General features: G+C 37.2%; 1 long non-coding RNA gene across 1 annotated transcript; it reads right to left on the reverse strand.

Moving 5' to 3' along the window:
* Window positions 1-7017: 7017 nt before the first annotated feature.
* On the reverse strand, window positions 7018-8587 carry LOC103271637. Its single transcript, XR_505061.1, has 2 exons — window positions 8427-8587; window positions 7018-7160 (listed from the first exon to the last, which is right to left on the reverse strand). It is a non-coding gene; the product is annotated as an uncharacterized LOC103271637 (long non-coding RNA).
* Between the last annotated feature and the right edge of the window lie 367 nt (window positions 8588-8954).

The raw sequence follows: 8954 nt of genomic DNA on the forward strand, positions 1-8954 counted from the left end.
GTAATATATTTCTATGCATAATAACATCTTATTTTGAAGTGCATTAAGAAATTACAGTTAGCTTGTTCTAAAATTCTACTGAATTGGTTTTGTAAGGCAAATAAATATCTTATTTGCTCTCTATCAATTGTATTACCTGGCTGATAATTGAAAGCATATGTGAATCCCCAGTCATATTCAATACCTGGACATTAGCAAAATAAATGAGGCACCCACAGTTAATGCTGCTTCTTGGCAGTTTCACATTCAGGGAACAAGATGATGCAGATTTTTCAGGTCAGCCTGGGCTTCAAGAGCGTCAGTTCAATGGGTAGCCAGCCAAGCCCCAGAGAGGGTCATCGAGGGGCTGGTAAGCCTAACCCTGGAAATGTCAGCTCTAATGAGCTGGCAAGCCAAGCCCTGAGAGTGTTGCTGGTTTAGTGGGCTGGCAAGCCTAACTTGGGGGTGTCTCAGCTTTAAAGTCTCGCCTACTTCTGGCAGGTCTCCTGGCTCAGCCAGCTCTGTAGACTGGCAAGCCAACCTCTGGGGTGCATGGCTCTTCGGCTCCTATGATCTTCTGCAGCTTTTCAGGTTGTAACTCTTCAGGGTTGAGGTTCTTATCTCATGCCCAGGAAAAATGAGGAACACGGAAAGCCAGAAAGTGAGAAAGCAGGATTTATTGAGAGGACAGAAAACTCCCACAGTGGGTTAGGGTTAGGGTTAGGGTTAGGGCTAGGGCTAGGGCTAGGGCTAGGGTAAGGGCTAGGGCTAAGCTTAAGCTTAGGCTTAGGTTTGGGCTTAGGTTTAGGCTTAGGGTTAGGGTTAGGCTTAAGGTTAGGGGTTGCTGATTTGGAGCTGAAACCTGGTGCTTATATAGTCCTAAGATTGAGTCATTTGGCTAGCACTAGTTGTGAGCTGAATGGTCCACACCTAGCTGTTTTGATTGGTCAGTATTGAGGACCAATTGGCAGCAGGTAGAGGCCTAATACTAAGATGGTAAGTTGCTTTTGGATCCCAGCAGTGAATACTGAAACTCTAGCCTGAGAGGCTTTTTTGGAAGTTCGTTACATTGTTAACAGAGGACCTGTCTGCCGGCCTAGCCTTTTCTCTAACTATCTCCTGGCTCAGAAACACACAGCAAAGACAAAACTCACTCCAGTTCATGTATCTAAGTTGTTTTCAATAACCTAAATACCTCCTGTTCAGTAGACCTCTACCAGAGTTAGCAGGACCTCTCTCGTCTCCCAGCCACTCCTCATAATATCAACACGTCATAACAGAGAGTACTCTAGAGGTAGGTACTCTTTGTGTTTTAAAAGCCAATCTGTACATGTTAATGCCCCTACTGCACACTGTCTTTGCTTCTTCTTTGCCCTTGTGTTTAACCATCCCAATGTCAAGTCATTTAACAGAAACCCCACCTGGTCCTCAGATTGTTATGGGAATTCCAATGTTCATACCAAGGACACTGGCTGTGGGTGCTGTCAAACTTCTTGTCCTCGGGGTGCTAGATAAACATCAAATCAACTACAAAGTTAGAGATAAACTTTATCCCTGAAGAAGATTCACCTGTATCAAGGTACCTGCATGGTCTCTTCTTGATCAATTTTAGAAGCTTCTGATCTCCAATACTCAAATCACAAAGTATTATCCTGGATAAAGACACCATAGTACACACTTTGTCCTCCATTTCCTCCTGTAACTGCTTTTGTTAAATGAGATGTGTTGGATAAGTTGTGAGCTGATGACGACTTTATTTTTTCCAACATATCTTAAGTAAATGGTTTAAAACTTTCGTCCAGGATGTAAGCAATGAAATCTTAAGGTTTTCTGCTTAGCATTTGAAAGCTTGGCCAAGAAAGCATAAATGTTCAATTTTAAAATTCTGTTAACAACTTCAACTAAATTTTTTTTTACTCTAAAAAAAATGTTCATGTTGACCAGGCGCAGTGGCTATAATCCCAGCACTTTGGGAGTCCTAGGTGAGAGGATTGCCTGAACTCACGGGTTCGAGACCAGCCTGGGTAACTTGGCAAGATCTCATCTCTACAATAAATAAAAATTAGCCAGACATGGTAGCATATTCCTATAGTTCCAGCTACATGAAAGGCTGAAGTGGAAGGATTGTCCAAGCCCAGCAGGTCAAGGCTGCAGTGGTCGGGAGCATGCCGCTGCCCTCCAGCCTGGGTGACAGAATGAGACTCCAACTCAAAAAACAAACAAACAAAAGAAAATGTTAATGTCTATATGAATGGGGCAAACAAACAAGATAGCAGTATGTGAACAAGTTCCAAGATCCAAATTTCTTCTTATGCTAATGTTCCATGTGGTTATGGAATATCTGAGTTTAATATGTCTGTAATAACACTGTCTAATAGATGCTAACAATTCAGTATGTACTATGCACTAAAAATGTTGCTAAAATTTACCTAATTTTATATTCTGAACAATGCTATAAGTAGGTACTATTACCATATACAGTACAAAGTTTAGAGGAGCTAAGTATCTTGCACTAATGGTCCCAGATTCAAATAGAGAAGGAAAGTTGATGTATCTTCCAGGGGCAAAGAAGTTTCATAAAAGGAACAGTGAATAAGTCATATAATTTGGAAATAAAATGTCTTCACAAAATTCTGAAGCCAAAAATATGTTATTCATTTTCTTGTTTAAATTAAATTGGTTCCAAGTTACTTTTCACCAGTGTACCAGAAATTCTATCTCACTTTTGTTTTCCTAAGAGAGGGTGGTGTGTACTCTTCTCCCACTAAAATGTTGTAACAATACTTTTTAAAATCTTCTTAAAATTTAGACTCAAGGGGTATCCATGCATGGGATGTATTGTGTAGTGGTGGAAATTGGGTCTCAGATGGCCCATTCCCCAGATAGTAAACATTGTGCCCCATCAGCAGTTTCTGCACCCTAACCTTCTACACACTTTCCCCCTTTTTGGTGTTTCTAGAGTCTATTCTTTCCATCTTTGTGACCTTTTAGCTCCCACATATAAGAAAGAATATGCAATGTTTCTGTTTGTGAGTTATCCATTATGTGTTTCTGAGTCAGTTCACTTAAGATGATGATCTCCAGTTCCATCCATGTTGCTACAAAGGACATGATTTCTTTCTTTTTTGTGGCTGTGTAGTATACCTTGGTGTGGTATATACCACATTTTCTTTATCCAGTCAATTGTTGGTGGGCACTTAGGTTGGTTCCATGATTTTGCTCTTGTGAATAGTGCTGCAGTGAAGCTATGAGCACAGGTGTCTTTTTACTATATTGATTTATTTTTCTACGGATAGATTCCTAATAGTGGGATTGCTGGGGCAAATGGTAATTCAATATTTAGTTCTTTGAGACACCTTCAGACTATTTTCCATAGAGACTGAACCAGCTTACAATCCCAGCAACAGTGAACAAATGTTCTCTTTTCTTCCCAGCTGTGCCCACATCTGTCATTCTTTGACTTTCTAATAATAGCCATTCTGACTGATATGAGGTTTTAATTTGCATTCATCTGAATTAGTGATATTGAACATTTTTTCCTTTGTTTGTTGACTGCTTGCATGTCTTCTTTTGAGAAGTGTCTATTCATGTCCTTTGTCCACTTTTTGATTGATATGGTTGTTTCTTTTTGTGTTGAGTTGTTTCAGTTTCTTGTAGATTCTGGATATCAACCCTTTGTAGCATAATTTGCAAATATTTTCTCCCATTCAGTAGGTTTTCTGCTCTGTCTGTTGATTATTTCTTTTGTTGTGCAAAAGCTTTTTGTTTAATTAAGCCCTATTTGTCTATTTTAGTTTTTGTTGCAATTGTTTTTGGAGTCTTTGTCATAAATTATTTGCCTAGTCCAATGTCCAGCAGAGTTTTTCCTAGGCTTTCTTCTAGGATTTTTATAGTCTTAGGTCTTGCTTTCAAGTCTTTGATCCATCTTGAGTTAATTCTTATATATGGTGAGAGATAGGGGTCCAGTTTCATTCTTCTGCTTATGGCTAGTCTATTTCCCCAGCACCATTTTAATAGGATGTCTTTTCCCCATTGTTTATTTTTGTCAGCTTTGTCAAAGACCAGTTGATTGTAGGAATGTGACTATATTTCAGGGTTCTTTATTCTGTTCCATTGGTAGATCTATCTGTTCTTGTACCAGTACCATGCTGTTTTAGTTACTATAGTCTTATAGTTATAATTTGAAGTTAAGCAGTGTGATGCCTCTGCAATTGTTCTGTTTGCTTGGAATTGCTTTGGCGATTTGAGCTCTTTTTGATTCCATATAAACTTTAAAGTTATTTGTTAAAGTTCTTCAAAGAACAAAGTTGGTATTTTGATCATGATTGCATTTAATCTGTAGGTTGCTTTGGGAAGTATGGTCATTTTAACAAAATTGATTCTTCCAATCCATGAACATGGGATGTTTTTCCATTTGTGTCATCTATTTGTGTCTTTCATCAGTAATTCTTTTGTAATTCTCTTTGTAGATGTCTTTCACTTTCTTAGTTAGGTGCTAAAATGTCATAAAAGACTTTTAAGGAATGTTACAAAGTATATAAAATTGGGGACACTGGGCACAGTGGCTCACAGTTGTAAAACCAGCACTTTTGGAGGCTGAGGTGGGAGAACTGCTTGAGACTGGGAGTGCAAGACCAGTCTCAGCAACATTGTGAAAATTGTCTCTACAAAATTATACATATATATAAAGCAGGGCATGATGATGAATGCCTGTAGTCCCAGCTACTTGGGAGTCAGAGACAGAAGGATTGCCTGAACCTGGGAATTTGAGGCTGCAGTGAGCTGTGATTGTGCCACTGCACTCCAAAATTGGAATAAAGTTTATTGGCTAAGTTTCTGTCGTCTTCTGGAGGAAAGGTGCTTCCACTTCTTTCTGACCCCCAAGCCAGAGCATGAGATTATGTGAATTTCCCAGGGCACAACACCCAACAGATATCTTTAGGCATACATGTCTATTTACCTCTGGATCTCTGAAGGAGACACAGATCTCTACCTTGGCAATTTGGGCCTCAAGTCTATCCCCTCTCTTTTTGGGTGAGACACTTAGGATGCCTTTGCACTTTGAATCCCATTTTCCTCTAGTCTTTTTAGAATGATCTAGACTATAGCTTTTCAAGCATGAATATTTGCAAACACAAACCTGCTATTTCCTTCTGTGTACAGAAATTCATACCAACAGGAAAAGATTTATCCAGAACATGAAATAGTGACATTTGTATGATAAGGGCTAATCTATCCAGACAATTTTATATGAAGGAAGAGTGGATGTTTTATGGAAATATTTAGACCTCACTTCATTATATTTTACTGAATCTTTATCTCTTTTGTTCCCCCAGAACAGTGTCTGTGTAGTTATTTTTAACTTATTTTTATCTTTTTATTTATTGTAGTTATGAGGTCTTGCCAAGTTCCCAGGCTAGTCTCAAGGGCTCAGGCAATCCTCTCGTCTCAGCCTCCCAAGGTGATGGGATTTCAGGTATGAGCCATCATGCCCAGCTGTGTATTTCTGATCTATTAATAGAATGACCTGTTCATTAGATATTATCTCTCACTGAAACCAACCACATCTGAGGATCATCATAAATATTTTAATTAAATAATTACATATAATTGAAAAATAAGATCCCAAATTAAAAGCCATTTCATAGGTAATACAAATTGAGAAAAATCATCTGTTAAATGCTGTGTTATATTGTAAAAGAAAAAATGTCCACAATATTTTACAGTTCTCCCCATCAAGAAGTTGGATCTCTTTTAACATCCCTCTAATGTGGATTTAGTTTGTGACCTGATTTAGCCAAGGAGACATTAGCAAACAGAAACTTGAAATGTTCTTATAATTAAGAGTGTGTTCTCTGACTATTTTTGAAACCCGGCTGTTATATAAAGAAGCTAAGCTAGCTATAAGTAAGTCCAGAGAGAGAAGCCTACCTTGAAAAGACTAGCGACTTTTTTTCAGTGAAGTGAACTAAACCTGATACATTAAAAACCCACCCATTTTTTTAATGGAATTATACAAGCATAGGCTAAAAGAGATTGAGATAGTTTAAAATGAAAATACACTTCTGTTTCTAATTTTATATAGGCAGGTAGAAGTCTGTAAAAGCTACTCAGCTAAAAACATGGTCATTTCATTTGGAGATTTTCAAAAAGTTGCAGAATCTGAGGTCAAAACTCTCCAGAAAGCAGAGTAATGGACTGGAAAGTCACTCCCAGAGAGCAGAATTTTTTGTCTCCAGAGTAAACTGGAAACATATCCTGTTTCAATTCTAGGATTTCTGTTGGCCAGTGACTGCTATATGAATTTCATTTGTTGGAGTTATTTGAACCTTGACTCACTATTGAAGATTAGATGGGCCTTTTAAGTGTTCAAGTCTCTGAATCAAGAGGAGCTGCATCCAAGTATCTTTACTTATGTTCACAAAAGATACAGGTCACATGATACTGGACTTGAGCCTGATGATACAATTGAGAGACTTTTGGGAGTCCTGAGAGGGTTGAGGATATTTTGTACATGACGAAATTGTAAGCAATTAAGACCAGAGAGTAAACAGTGATCTACTTGGTGAGAATGAAGAGAGGGAGAAAAGGCCACATTATTTTGCAGCAACTTTTATTAAAAAAAAAAAAAGAGTAATTTTTGACCTCTTGAATCAGGTCTTGGCTACATGGTTTGCTTTGTTCAGAGGGACATTACTAAGTAAAAAAATAAGAGACTTGAAATAAGCTTGAACATTGGGATTTGCTTTCTTGCTACTTTTGTAACACAGTCATATGTAAAAGCTTTGGCTAACCTCCTAGATGATGAAAGATATGTAACATATTGCCCTATTCCCCCCAGCCAACAGCCAGGCACATGAATGAAGCTATCTGGGATAAAACAGTCCCCAGCCAATCTGATAACTGACTGCAAATGCATGAGTGAACCAGACTCTGAAAAGGAGAACTATACAGCAGAATCCTAAGCGAAGTACAATAGCTATTTGAAGTTACAAAATTTTGATGTAGTGCATTGTGTAAAAAAATGTATCCAAATAATTTTAGTAAAATAAAACTTTATTTAGATATTTTCAGTGCACGTTGTTTAATTTTGTGGAGTACTGGCAAAAGTTAATGTCAGTAATCTCTGTCATAGTCTTTCAGGCTGATTCTTATGCCCAGAGTTCAAAATACATGTAGTCCTAGAAGAAAAAGGAAAAATAAATACAATCAGGTTGGTTTAATAGTAGAAATAGCTATTATTAGCAGTTATCTCGAACTCTTAGGCTCAGGCAATCCTCCCCTCTCTCACAGTGCTGGGGCTACAGGTGTGAAACACTACACCTAGCTGGTATTAGCAGTTATCTATTCTCTATTTGTGCCTATTTTCTTTATTTGGAAAAGTTAACTTTCATATGTCCTTGTCTCTCAATACTCTCTTAGGAATAATTGCCTCAACTATGTCTCTCAGTTTACTAATATTTCTTCAACTATGTCTGATCTGCTGTTTAATTCATTTATTTTCCTCTTTCCCCAAATTCCTTAGTCCTGCTTACAAGGTCATGCATGATCCAGCTCTGTACACCTCTCTTGACATTTACTCCCATCTCATAATGTTAGGAGTGTGAAAGTAGTTGCTTATATTCATTTTGCCCCTAGGATACAATAATAATCAAGAGTGACATTTTACAAATTTTCTACATATCTGCTATGGTTTGGATGTTTGGTCTCTCCAAAATTCATTTTGGAACCAAATCCCAATGCAATAGTATTAAGAGGTGGGGCCTTTAGGAGGTGAATAAGTTAGGAAGGCTGTCCTCTCATGAAAGTACCCTTATAAAAGGACTTGAAGGAACTAACTAGCCCTTTGCCTTTCCATTCTTTTCCTTATGTGAAGACATAAAGCTCAGGAGGACAAAGTATTCAGGGTGCCATCTTGGAAGCAGAGGCCGGGCCCTAACCAGACACAGAATCCACTGGTGTCTTGATCTTAGACTTCTCAGTCTCCAAAACTGAGAAATAAATTTATGCTGTTCATAAATTACTTAGTCTCAGGTATTTTGTTATAGCAGCATCAATGGACGAAGACAATATCTATAGTTTCCAAATTTACAAGATACTACTTTTTTAAAATAAAAAGTAACATTTATTAATAAATTTTAAATTGTGGAAGATAACTATAAGTCACATTAAATGAGCCATTTGGTTCCTATTTTCAGGAACTTAGTCTGATTTTTCATTAAAGCACAGGATTTAAATTTTAGTGACCATGTTTCCAAGACATTCTAGGTTTTGCTTCCTTTGCAAAGTAAATACTGAATCCATGATGAGATTTGGGGACTGAAGATGGTCAAAAAAAGGAAAAATTTGCAATTGATCCAGATAATTTGAAGAGAAATGTTGGCAAAGGTGCAGTAGTAATCTCAGAAAATGTAATTTTCAGCTAAATAGAGTAAAAATAGACTCACAATAAGAAAGGCTGCTCCAAGTATCAATGCTTTACTTTTAACATCAAGATCAAATGGAAACTGGATCCCAAATTCATTACCATTGGCTAATAGTTCCCTCACAAATCCAGTGTGGTGTTTTGAAATCTTTCCAGTAACGATTTCATCCAAAGACAATAACTGAAAGGAAAAAATATACATAATCATAGGAGAGAAACTCTGAAACAAAAAAGAAAGGTATTCCTACACCAAGTTATTTAACTCAATATGACATTTATGAGTTATAATCATACCTATTGTACCCTACAATTAAAAGATATGCTACATGAACACACAATAAGTTTGGTAAACATCTATAGACAATTTGTACCTTAAAGTAGGTTTTCAAATAGTATACAATCAGATATGTTTGTATTGTAATACACAAACACTTAATTTAGATAATTTGCTTGAATGTGATTTGAGAATCAATTTAATTACAAAATGAAAACCACTAGCTTTTCAGTGACTTTTCATAGTTAACTCTTTCATAAGTGATCCTAATTTTCT

This window comes from Carlito syrichta, unplaced genomic scaffold (assembly GCF_000164805.1).
Source record: "Carlito syrichta isolate Samal-C Ts95f unplaced genomic scaffold, Tarsius_syrichta-2.0.1 Scaffold311821, whole genome shotgun sequence".
Lineage (NCBI taxonomy): Eukaryota > Metazoa > Chordata > Mammalia > Primates > Tarsiidae > Carlito > Carlito syrichta.